Raw genomic sequence first — 10060 nt, forward strand, 5'->3', positions numbered from 1 at the left:
CGTGCGGACCATTTTCATTTATATAGTGCTCTGTGAATTCAAATTAGTTAGCATAAATCAGTTAAATGACGAAAAATTAGGTGTCTATTTACTTGTGACTATGCTGTGTACATCTTTCTGAGATGAGTTTGCGTTTAGAATATTCATAAAAATCAAACTTATGTTATGATGTCTGGAGTAAGTCAGAATTAGCGAAAATGAAAAAGAAGAAAAAATAATTTAGTTATAGAAATAATTGATTATATTTGGCGAACATAAGTAAAACAGGTTTCTCGTTTATATTATCGGGGACATAACACAATATGTTTATCTGTCATAATATTACAAGCTGCCAAAAGTAAATCAACAACAGTTATGAATAAATCAAGTCATAAAAAAATTACAGTCTATCATAAAAATAAATATTACCAGCTGGTAAAGGAAATTCATGGTGGCTTTGACTAAAACAATGAAAAAACCATAAATCTCAGACATTTCACTAGCAAACGTAAAAAATAATATGATAAACAATTAAAAATAAATAAATAAACTAGTATTTATCGCCCAAAAGTCTTTTGTAATTTTGAACCGCGAAACAAAGAGGGAATATCTAGCTGACCCCCCTGAAGCGGCTATTTTAAACAAAATAACGGGATGAACTGTCATTTTCATAACTCACTCATAGATGAAATGCAAAGAGCGTTTGGTTTCACTACACTTCTCGGACCCGAGACCCTCGGTTTCTCAGTACGATAACCCAAATGTTTAGGTTTTCTTCCAAAATTCTTATGTTTTTGGTCCCTCAAAAAAACACTAAACATAACGTAAAGATATGATTAAAAACGTTGTAAAGGGAAATAATGATTCTTTGGAGAGAAACGTTGGATTTGTTTTCTCTTACAACGATCTTAGCCCTAACGTCGTTTCTTAAACATTTACCCTGTAGCTGTATTTGTTTACAACAAATTTGCTAGGCCTTCTACTTTGTGTCGTTAAAGAAACAGTTTCTATGTTCCGTCATAATGTGTCAAGAATTTATGTAAAATTTCTCACAAATAGTCCAGAAAAAACAAACAAAAAAACATATCGTAGTCGAATATCAGGTAATAGTATAAAAAATCCCAAAAACAACTGTGACTAAGTGGTTAAGAAAACCTTCCTAGATTTATGGATAAAGTTGTTGTACTCGTTAAGGAAAAAAAGCTACAGAAACTATCCAAAAACCCAAAACATGAAAATAGCCTATCAGGACTTACACGAAAACTATGATATTAAGCAATTTACATTTGTCTTTCAGCCAAAAGACGTATTTCCTAACAAAAAGGAAATCAAAGAAACAGAACGAATGAAATTACGTACAGGAACCATCTAAAACAATTTCAATTCACAACACTAAAAATCGGGTTTCGATTCCCAAGATAGCACAGAACAGATAGCCCAATGTGTAGCTCTGTGCTTAATTACAAACAATAATTTCTTTGTTGAATATTGGAAAGAGAAAATAATTAATTCCATCAGGAAATGAGTTGATAATGAAATAACTGAAATTCTATGTAGAATTATACACAGGCTTTTTTTTTACGTTAAAATAACCCTTCTTTTACTTGCTAGCTTTCAGCCTCTTTTACTGGAGCCTTCATTAGACAACGATGTACCGAGTACTGTTTCTCAGTACATTGTTGCCTGATGAAGGCTCCAATAAGAGGGCTGAAAGCTCGCAAGTAAAGAAGGGTATTTTAACGTAGAAAAAAAGCCCGTGTATAATTCTACAGATTAATTTACCTACGTTATGAGTGTTAAAAAAAACCGCTATATAAACTTGCCGACTTGTAAGTGTCTTTTAAACCATACATTGAAGAGTTCTGTTTAATAATGTTCCTTCTGTAAATCTTTTATCCCTGTGTAAAAACTTGTCTTTGAGCGTTATATTCATCCGAGTAATTTATTTTCACCCCGGATGGATCAGCAGCAAGTATCTGGGCATACAATGCTAAAATACGATTGTGTAGCTTTGCGATAAATAAAAACAACAATAATTTATTTTACAACACCTACTGAAAAACTCCAAACTAATGATTAACAAATTGGTATCGTTTTTCTCTTATTCACGGCTTTATTTGGCCTGGCAATATAACGGGATGAACGCTTGGTGGTAAAGTTTTTGAACCCTGTTTAATGTATATTTACAAGCACGGCGAGAGTTTATCAACTCCCAACTTCAGTTATTCACAAAACAAAATACTCAAGATTTTACATATACGCTTTTTAATCTCATATCAGTGGTCGTGGAAGCTGAACGTTTTTAAATTATTGATTAGACGGTCTGAATATTAAGTTAAAGTCGGTAGGTTTAGGATCGCAGAAGAGATGAAAATGGGTTTTATTTGATTTACTTCTTTGTCTTTCATACTTCAAAAATTGAAATTTATATTAAGTTGTGGTTACATACGATTCAACTTAGAGTTACATTTTTCTAGTTCAAGGAAAAGTCTAAGTAATACTGAATTCTAATTTATTACTGGTGTTTTTTGTTACAACTTAGCCCAAACACTTTCGTTGTTCTATTTGAAGTAGAAGACACTTAGTGAGATTAACATCTTGATGTATCAACTGCCTGACGCCGTCTACCCAGGAAGAACATGGGCCAAAGAATAATAAATAAAAAGCTAAAAAATGTTTGAGAGCGAAAAGAAAAATTCGAAATCGATAGAACTAAAATGTAAAAAGTAAAAAGTTTTACTTTCGTAGTATGACGAATGTTTGATGAAAAGAAATTCGAGAATTTTCTTAATGTCTTTCACGTCTTTACGTCATCATCTGTAATTTGCTTAGCATAAGGGACTAGAGGATTATTGGTGGTAATGGTAGTATTTAGTGTTAGTTTCTTCATGCAAGTTTAACACTTCATTGTGTACGGTACTTCAGTTGTCCTTCACCCACCAAAAGTAACCTATATGTGTACGTGTATTTGTTTTGTCAAGGGTTACTAATGAGGGGACAGTTGTCCTTCACCCACCAAAAGTAACCTATATGTGTACGTGTATTTGTTTTATCAAGGGTTACTAATGAGGGGATTCATGCAAGTTTAACACTTCATTGTGTACGGTACTTCAGTTGTCCTTCACCCACCAAAAGTAACCTATATGTGTACGTGTATTTGTTTTGTCAAGGGTTACTAATGAGGGAAAGATTTCGAACATTTGGTTTAACTCATTGACATGGCAGATTGTAGAATATAGGCTGTTTTTTCTTCGCTGATAATCACGATTTTGGCGATGAAAGAAAATTCAACAGTTCTGTAAACAAACGAATTTTCTGATCACTCAATGTTTTTTATTACATTACCTCAATGTTTCTTCTTGACCTTACATGTCATAAACTGATCACAATGTTTGTTGTTACAGTACCTGTTGTTTCTCGACCTTACATGTCATGTTCTGGTCACTCAACATTTGTTGTTACATTAATTGTTGTTTCTCGATCTTACATCTCATGTTCTCATCATTCAAAAATTGTTGTTACATTACCTGTGGTTTCCCGACCCTACATGTCATATTCTGGTCACTCAACGTTTGTTACACTATCTGTAGTTTATCGGCTTTACATATCATGTTTTGATCACTCAATGTTTGTTCTTACACTACCTGTGGTTTCTAGACCTTACATGTCATGCTCTGATCACTCAACGTTTGGTGTTACATTAATTGTTGTTTTTCGATCTTACATGTCATGTTCTCATCATTCAAAAATTGTTGTTACACTACCTGTAGTTTATCGGCTTTACATGTCATGTTTTGATCACTCAATGTTTGTTCTTACACTACCTGTGGTTTCTAGACCTTACATGTCATGCTCTGATCACTTAACGTTTGGTGTTACCTCTCCTGTGGTTTCTCGATCCTACATGTTGTGTTCTAGGAAGTGCCTCAGTATTCAGAGATGATATAAGAATAATTACGTTCACTCTATGTGTATATATTAGAAAATATTCTCCTTCTCAGTGTGGGTTTGGCTACATATTCAACATGACAAAAGCCTATTCATTGTTCACCTTTCATTATTACTAATGGAATTACTCAGAGATAAACTAATCTGAACGTTTATTTTTATTTTGTTTCTTCTCGAAGTTTGGTTGGTGAATAATTCTAGATATTTGGCACCGATTAACTCAAGAAATAAAGGTGTTCAAGACAGACTTAGTTGTGTTATCTCTGCTAGAACCATTACAATAAACATGCTTTTGGGGTAATACAATGTAATGCATCCATTTTTCTACTTTTTAGTACAGTTAAAAGCGTATTTAATTGAATGTTACGTGAGGGTTAATGTATAGAATTAACTCTTCTTTCATTAACCCTATAAAATATTCACTCAGCACATCTAGTCAGGAATTACAGTTATCATAGATCTGACTTTCACACAGTTGTCCTAGAGTTTATCTATCTATGAAGATGTGATATCCATTACAGTCTCACACTATAACCACACGTAACTGTCTTTACTGTGTAAATATAATTCTTAATGCAATATTATTTATGCAAACTAACTGCTCTTGATTTTATGTTGTGGAAGATTCAGTTTTTGGGAAAACAGTTTCTCACATTAACAGCATGTATCATCCGTCAAATTGTTCTTGTTTAAGTGTCGTGGAAGGTGCACAATTTTAAGGAAGACAGCCCCCCCCCCCCCGCTAACAGAAGATAGTTCCCCATGTCAAGATCATGCTGCGTCCTTTAAATTGGCCTTGACTTTGCGTTGTGAAAATTCTGTAGCGGTTCTTCTGAGATTAAAGGAAGCGTACAAATGTTATGAAAAAATTCTAAAATAGATATTAAGGATCATACATAGAATAACTGGAAACAATCCCTTGACGGTCACATTATGATATTAAGTAGCAAACCAAAATTTAGGAAGCGATAGAAATCAGTAGTTCACGTGAATAATTATTGTGTTCCTATTTGACGGATACGAACAGGAAATATTTGTACCAAGGTCAAAAAATGGGATTTGCTGAAGAATATTACTTCTTGTACGTATAAAATGGGTTTAAATACAACAAATAAAATTCTGATTTCTATAATCGTTCCAATTATTGCGTGAAAACCTAAGCAAAAAACAAAACGATTTCTGGGTAGTTATTATCATTGGTGTTTTTTTTTGTTTTTTTTATGCAACAGACTGTCCACAGGACATGATAAACACCAGCCTTCAAAAGGCGGTAAGGAAAATCGACCTCTCGCGGAGACTATTGGAATTACTTCTTTTTTCTTTTGCAGAATGTCACAATGTAACTCACTCAGTGGAAGATACGGCAGGCTATATATTTGGAGCTCAGCTTATCTATATATCGTTTTTTGGATTCCGTTTCATTTGAATTAACTTTTTTAAAAAAAACTTCCAATCTGCTTCTCTCCGATATCGCAAAAGAAAGTAGATTTTCGAGAAGGTCGGAAGTTTTAAAGGTTGTTTTCTATGTTCAGGCTTCAAACACTTTAAATAAATGCTTTGAATAGTTCATTTAAGAAGTTTTCTCGTTAATATTTATAACATTTGCAGGAAAAAAGTCGATTCTACAAAAATTAATAATAAGTGAAAAATATTCCCATAGTCACGAAAAAAAGGAATAATAAGTAAAAAATATTCCCATAGTCAAGGAAAAAGGAAATAATAAATAAAAATATTGCCATAGTCAAGAAAAAAGGTTTGTTTTTTTTAATTATGCACAAAGCTACACAAGGGCTATCTGTGCTCTGCCCACCACGGGTATCGAAACCCGGATTCTAGCGTTGTAAGTCCGCAGACATACCGCTGTGCCACTGGGGGGCAAGAAAAAAGGAATAATAAGTAAAAATACTGCCATAGTCAAGAAAAAGGAAATAATAAGTGAAAAATATTCCCATAGTCAATAAAAAAGAAATAATAAGTGAAAAATATTGCCATAATCAAGAAAAAAGGAAATAATAAGTAAAAAATATTGCCATAGTCAAGAAAAAAGGAAATAATAAGTGAAAAATATTGCCATAGTCAAGAAAAAAGGAAATAATAAGTGAAAAATATTGCCATAGTCAAGAAAAAAGGAAATGATAAGTGAAAAATATTACCATAGTCAAGAAAAAAAGGAAATAATAAGTGAAAAATATTGCCATAGTCAAGAAAAAAAGGGAATAATAAGTAAAAAATATTGCCATAGTCAAGAAAAAAGGAAATAATAAGTGAAAAATATTGCCATAGTCAAGAAAAAAGGAAATAATAAGTAAAAAATATTGCCATAGTCAAGAAAAAAAGGAAATAATAAGTGAAAAATATTGCAATTGTCAAGAAAAAAGGGAATAATAAGTAAAAAATACTGCCATAGTCAAGAAAAAAAAGGATTAAAAAGAACAGTAACGAAAAGATAAAAACATTTCTCAGTAACAATAGCAAACATATTCTAAAAAAAAGCAAGAACAACATTACCACTATCAATAAGACTAAATCTTCATAGAAATCACTGACATCAGCGTCTCCAAAGCTCACATAGATCTACATTCCTAAAGAGGTGGGCGTGCCCGGACTGTGAATCTTTGCGATCGTGGGTGAGTTATAAGAGTAACCTAAGAGCTGGTGGTGTTGATTAATTGTCTTGACTCTAGTCTATCAGTTCAAAATTAATGACTACTGTGCATAGTCATTCGTTGTGTAACTTTGCGCGAAAATTCAAAACAAACAAACTAAAGATCAAGATGAACAAACATGTTGTTTCGTTGCCACGAAAGCCTGAATTATGACCAGTTCTTACTGCACAACTAGGCAATTTGTTACCTAAGGAGAGCAGAATATAAGTTTCAAAATTATGTTAACCAATGCGCATAGAAAATATTGAACGAAAAGGTCATATTACTAACGATTAAAACTGTGCAATAATTAGTTACTTAGAAAAATCATAAAATAAAAATTAGTGCAAAATCAGTTAAGAAATGCAAATCATATACAATATATTTACCTAGTTATATTTTAGAAAACAAATCGAAGGAGAATTTCAATACAACAGAAAAATTTAATGTGACCATACGTGATGTGATTTATATGCTGGTTTCAGGATCGTCAGACTATGTTGGTATGCAACTGTTTAATACCGATAATCTGGAAAAGTATGAGAAAGGTATGAATATTTGAAATAGTCTTTGTTCATATGCTATTTGTTAAGTTAACAAAATATGTGACGTAATTTTACCGTTTAAAAGAGCTGTTTGTTTAGTGCAAAGGCACACTATGGACTATCTGTGCTCTATCCACATGACCTATCTTTGTTCCAACTCCGAAATATAGCATTGTAAGTCCATAAACTTACAGTTGACTCACAGGGGGACTAACGTTTGAAGAATGTACTTGGTAAAGATATCGTACGATCTTTTAATGCGCAGTGAAGAAAAAAAAAATGATTGAACGTGTACAGACACGCGTGTGAAACTAAGTATTATTGACTAATTTTATCATTCAAAGATTTTAACCTTTGTGTTTTTATGTTCTGTCACCCATTATCTGGAATTAAAATATCTTATTTTATAACTCGTGCCCCGATGGGTCAGCGGTAAGTTTAAGAACTTACAACACTAATATCTGGTGTTCGGTGTTCGATTCCATACCCCATTGTGTAGTTTTATGCTATTAAAGCAACAACAAAATAAAACTTTATGATTTGTATATTTTATTTGTTTATTGTTAAGGTCAAAGCTACACAGTAGGTTATCTGTGTTGTGCTCACCACTGGCACAGAAGCCCAATTTCTAGCGTTATAGGGCTGAGCTACTATGGAGCACTATAATTTTATAATTTGAGTGTATGACATGGATGCTGTAAAATTACATCATGAAATACAGATGTTGGATGCACAGTATTATAATTTTTGTTTGTTTTATTCATAGTTAAAAGAAAAACTCTAGGCACATTTTACAGCAATTTCAGAATTTTCGATAATAACGAAATATTAATTTCACATTATCCTGAGTCATCATACATTTGAAAATAGTTACTTTTATCAATCAAAATTTCCATGGTATAATATAAATGTATAGCACGTTTATTTATTGATTTCTTTTCTTCAGCAAAACGTGAATTTTTGTGAAGAAAAATGAGATGGAGACCTAATCTGTTGTTTGATTCGTTACTTTCACTACAACAGACTAGTTTCGCCGAATTCACAGATCATCATGCATTGGTGCTTGGAAGAGCAAGCAAATAAATAAAGTAGCCCCATAATATAATTTATATCATTGTTCTGTTATATTTATGTAAGATACAGACGGTTTTAGCATTGGTCAAAGCAAAGGAGCTCCTCCGTATAATTGTGTTGTCCCATCGCCACACGTTTGTCAGTGAGCAGGTCAAGTAGCGTCACAAATTCCGAGCCACCGCCCAACTGGTAATAAACAGGCAATTATTTTTATTATTTTTTTAGTATCACTTTCTATAATTAATTTTATTTTTTAACACCGAGTATTCAATGTATATAAGACGATTTTAATATTGCTTTTACTACTATTTTACGCTTGGCACGAGCTCTCTTCCCTTCAGTAACTCCTCAAGGACTAAACCTGAGAACTAAAACACACAGTTTCTATTGGATAGAGCAATTTTTTATTCATTCAAACACATAGAGCTGGTTGTTATTTGTGTCAATGAACTTGAGGAAGGAGAGGAACCTCAGGGGTGACATAAGGAATCAGATACAAACGACAACTCCCCTATGCCACTACTCGGGGGATCCGAAGGTTACGTGTCAGGTTTGGGGGATAATCGGTCCAGGTTTTCGCCAGCTATAAGTGGATACGTATAAAGATTTTTGCCATATAGTGGTTTATATTAATAACGAACTCAGTTGAGGAATATTTATCAGCCAATTAGTTTTCACTCGCAGTAGTTTGTGTGTTTGTTTCTGAATTTTCCTGCAAAGATACACGATGGACTACCTTCGCCTAGCCGTCCCAATTTTAAACTGATATACTATAGAGTAGGCAGACTCGTGGCTACTCGTGGACTACTCTAACCGAATAGTGGTATTTGATTGCTACTCTTATAATGCATTCACAACTTTAAAGCTCGAAGCACGATTTTGCGGGAGCGAAACACAATCACTGGACCCTCGGATTCACAGGCTGGCACAATAAGCCTAATCGGAGTAGTAACTTAATGTGTAGAAAACTTGTTTGTAACAGGAAATGGCGGTGATTAATATCGTGTATTTCTTTTCCAAACAATACCTTTTTTGCCAAATGACGTTTTAATTATTACTGCCTGTTGTAACAATGACATTTTAATAAGTTATATATTGTTTTTTTTTAGAATCTGTATTATCTGACGAAGAGGCTGAGTACAAGTCCGAAATCTGTTTGTTTGAAGTTAAGCACAAAGGTACACAATGGGTTATCTGTGCTCTGCCCACCACGGGTATCCAAACCTGGTTTCTAGCGTTGTAAGTCCACAGACATATCGCTGTGCCACTCGGGGGGCCAATCCGATTTGAAGATTACTTAAATGCGTCAAATCTAAATCAAACTAAGCCAAAAAACTGACTTCCATAGTAGCTTCAAGTTATTATTATTGTTGAACTACATGCAACAGATAGATAGAGAGATGTGCGTGGTTATATGTATGCATATGGAATTAGTAGGATGAGACAAATACCGGAGAAATGGCATTAACTGGTTATTCTTGGATATTCAACAATTTGAACATTAACAATACTTTTAAAAATCAAGCCACTTTCGAAGCTATCTTAGAGCAACGCCTCTGGCTCCGAAACCACTAGCTTAGAGCAACGCCTTTGGCTCCGAAGCCACTTTCGAAGCTAGGTTAGAGCAACGCCTGTGTCTCCGAAGCCACTTTCGAAGCTAGCTAAGAGCAACGTCTCTGGCTCCAAAACCACTTTCGAAGGTAGGTTAGAGCAACGCCTCTGACTCCGAAACCACTTTCGAAGCTAGCTTAGAGCAACGTCTCTGGCTCCGAAGCCACTTTCGAAGCTAGGTTAGAGCAACGCCTTTGTCTCCGAAGCCACTTTCGAAGCTAGGTTAGAGCAACGCCTCTGGCTTCGAAACCACTTTCG

Source organism: Limulus polyphemus, unplaced genomic scaffold, assembly GCF_000517525.1.
Source record: "Limulus polyphemus unplaced genomic scaffold, Limulus_polyphemus-2.1.2 Scaffold215, whole genome shotgun sequence".
NCBI classification, from domain to species: Eukaryota; Metazoa; Arthropoda; class Merostomata; order Xiphosura; family Limulidae; genus Limulus; species Limulus polyphemus.